Source organism: Gavialis gangeticus, unplaced genomic scaffold (genome assembly GCF_001723915.1).
Source record: "Gavialis gangeticus isolate Ggan-Ray unplaced genomic scaffold, GavGan_comp1, whole genome shotgun sequence".
Lineage (NCBI taxonomy): Eukaryota > Metazoa > Chordata > Crocodylia > Gavialidae > Gavialis > Gavialis gangeticus.
Genome location: NW_017729022.1, coordinates 170,547,033 through 170,550,569, shown reverse-complemented (window position 1 = coordinate 170,550,569; position 3,537 = coordinate 170,547,033). Strand labels below are relative to the sequence as shown.

The following is a 3,537-nucleotide window of genomic DNA, read 5'->3' as shown; positions in this document are numbered from 1 at the left end:
AGGGGACAGGCAGAGTCTGCAGGGCAGGTCTGGGAGGCAACTGTGATCTGTGGGGGGATCAGGAGGGCAGATGGTCTCTGCAGTGGGGAGCAGGTGGGGTTGATAGGGCATTGGTGGTGTCTGGGAGGGTTTGGTGGGATCAGGGGGCTTATGAGGTCCATGGGGAGTTTGGGGGGGACCAATGACTATACCATAACATCTCCCCCTCACAAACCTGCACCTCCATTCCTCCCACCCTTTACCCTACTGGGACTTACTTCCTTAGTTCTTGGTATTGGCAAATGCTGATTTAAAACTGGCACTGGGAGCAGCTTATAGCATGGGGATTTGGGGAGCTGAGGGGCAGCTGGTCCATGGTAGGGAGGAGGGGCCAGCAGGGTTAAATATAATTCAGTGCTAGAGGGGAATGTAGGAAAAGCACAGCCGTGGGACTGGTGCAAGCAGCTGGGCTTTCCCAGTCCTGGGGCCACGTTGGGAACTGTACAGAAGCTCCCAGGATGGAAAGTTAGATCAGTCTAAAAATGGCCAGCCCAGTCTAAGATAGGCTACCTTGCAATAGGGTTAACTTGGATTGGGTCGGCCATTTTTAGACCAAACTAACCTTCCTGGAACTTCTGTACAGGTCACACTTAGATGAACCTAACTAGCGATCTAAGTGTAAGGTCCGCATCTAGCTTAACTAAGATCAGGTGGCCATCTTTATCATGATCTAACCTCCCCCTAACTCCCCACTTTCCTTTTTGCCCCCTGAATGTCTGCGTATAGCCTGAGAGAGGAAAGTGTTCCCCGTTGCTAGGAAAACAGCCATATAATAATAATACCACAATAAAACTTTTGCAAAGGGCAATTTCTCTTTTTTATGTTTGCTTTCTATGGCATCTTCCCGCTTTCCTGGTGTCTCATTTCTTGTTGACTTTGACTGAGCTTGTAAAGCACTTAGAAATGAGGCCTGCACTTTACTTTTGCCCTATGACCTCTTCCTGTTGGCTATGCCCAGTCATTAGGTTATCTTCAGTTGTGATATCTAGATATCTGCCGCATCTACAGAGACAGTTAAGGCATATTTTATATATGTTTTCTTTTGTTAATGGACTGCTTTTTCTCCAACTATGTAGACAAATTTTGCTGGATAATCTTAGAGATAGCCCCACTGTAGTTCTTTAAAAGAAGAAAATGGAGGTATGAAAAGACTTAAAACAAAAAAGATAACAAAAAAGAAAACAAACAAAAAACCCCCCTCCTTCCCCTCCCACTCCTTTCTTCCTGCTGAGGTTACTGAACAGGAAAGATAAACTGTCTAAACATACGTTGTCATATTTAGTTTAAATAGGCTGAAAAACCAACTAAGTTAAAATGGAGCAAACTCCTATATGGTTTAAAACTGACTTACAATGGTGCAAATTGAATGGATAAATCAGTTTTAAAACAATACAGGGGTGTCCATGCAGGGATTTTAACTGGTAAGTGTCAACAGATAATTGTACCAGTTTAATATAATACCAGTATGTTTTAAATAATAGTAACTAACCTTAGTTAAAGATGTGCAACTAAGCAGGTATGCAAATATTTGCCTTTCTTATCTCTCTGACCATCTATGCTATATAAACAGTGCCAATCACCATGCTAATTGGGTGCTAGTACTCCTCCCCCAAGTAAACAAAAGGATTAACCTGGCATGAAAAGAGACCATAGCTGTCCAGACTAGTTTTGAAGTATCTGTGAGAGCACTGCTGAGTTCCCAGTTCAATCTTAAATGTTACTGCCATACTGTGGGAATTGGATTAGCCTGGGGAGGGCTAAATACATCTTTTTGGTGGTGGGGTTTGCCTGGAGACAGGTTTATGAGTCCTGGGATATAGCTCAGACCAGTTTTTGCACCACTTGGCATGTGGGCACTATTATTCCACCCTATGTCTGTACTACGATTGGCAGTTGTGATGGTAGTATGTGTTGTCCTAACCTTGCTGTGGTATTGATAGTGGTGAGGTTGCTGCTGTACCAGCCTGCTTGAGGTGCTGCATATGTACTTGGAAAGCCTACACTGAAACCTGTAGACACAGAGGCTACACCTGTACCCCCAGTTACTGTGGAGACCTACTAGATAAGTACCTGACAGGCCAAGCATACTAAGAGTCTACACCAGGCTAGTGTAAAAAAGCTCTTACCTATTTCAGTTCATATCCTATCTTATTTTGCAGTAACTCTCCTGTGTAGCCCTGTCAAGAAAGGGAGAGAGAAACCTCTCCATTGGTAAGGGCAGAATTAGCTTTCCAGTGTAACTGTTTTGGATGCCATTTTACACTGTACCAACTTCCTTAATTTTGTTATGTTTGTTCTCTTACTAGAGAACTTAAGGGGAAAATCTGAAGTCAACTGTACCTTGAGGGCAAGTTAAGAAAAAAGTCATATCCTATTCTTGTAAAAGGTGAGCCAGAAATTTCTAGGTTAAGAGGTTTTTCAAATTGGTTTTATTCAGTTGATTTCATTCGATACTGGCTCCCCTAAAGAATTTTGTATGGTGCAATGGGTTCAAAAGCCACCCAGAGCTCCATGTTAAGCAAGTGGACTTAAAAAAAAAGAGTTGGTCCTCTCAATGCTAGGCATGTTTAAGTGCATGGTTTTGTGCATAGGGGTGAATTTCACCTCCTAAAAAGAGGTGCCTATTTAATATACACAATATCCAAACTGATCAGGGGATCCCTGCAAAATATAAATATAACTTTGGGCTGTTGGTTAAATGTTGTTTTCTGACTCAGCAACTTTCTGTTTTCTTCTTTGTCACAGATTTGTTATGCAACTTTGGGCAAGTTACTGAAATTCTCTGTGGCTCTGCCTTGCTTTCCTTGTAAAATTGGAGCACTTTGGAGGAAATGTGCTGTAGAAATGCAAGGCACTACCTGCTCCCTGCACAACCATGCATAGGAATACCCTGATTTCCAGGTATTTATGTACAATATAAACCCTAATATTAATAGACTTCACTGAATGCAGAGGACTTCCAACAGAAGGATTGTGTTGTTTTTCTGCAGGAGACTGATCTCAATTTCTGGCTTTGTCATAACTTCTTACATATCAGTCTCAATAAAGGTCAATCTCTCTGCCACAGTTGCTTATCTGTAAACCAGAGACAATGCTTCCAGTCTCTATCTGGTCTGTTTAGACTTAATTTTGATTGGGGCCTGTATATGCTACTGGAGAATAAATAATTATCATTCAGAAGCAAATGTTCCTGAGTCCATGTTAACAGCAGTTGCTGTTATCGACAGGGTAGAATGTAATGTTTGCAATATCAGGTCAAATAAAGTTTCCTCTATGTGTGTGTTTCTTTGTAGTAACCTTCAAAGTTAAGGACTGGCAGCACTGTAGACTTTAAACTCTGTTTATGTACTGGACAGGTACTGTACATAGCTGTTGGTGGACAGGTACTAAAAATATGAACAGCCAAGGCAAGATTTCAGATAGGGTTTCCATGCCTGATTCCAAACAAGGAGTAAAGCCACCTATCACAGAAGATTAGCACAGGACAAACCCTTCAAC

General features: G+C 42.0%; 1 long non-coding RNA gene across 1 annotated transcript; it reads left to right on the top strand.

The window, feature by feature from the left end:
* The first annotated feature begins 1,265 nt into the window (after positions 1-1,265).
* LOC109296875 lies at positions 1,266-3,257 on the top strand. Its single transcript, XR_002097086.1, has 2 exons — positions 1,266-2,940; positions 3,030-3,257. It is a non-coding gene; the product is annotated as an uncharacterized LOC109296875 (long non-coding RNA).
* Positions 3,258-3,537: the final 280 nt, after the last annotated feature.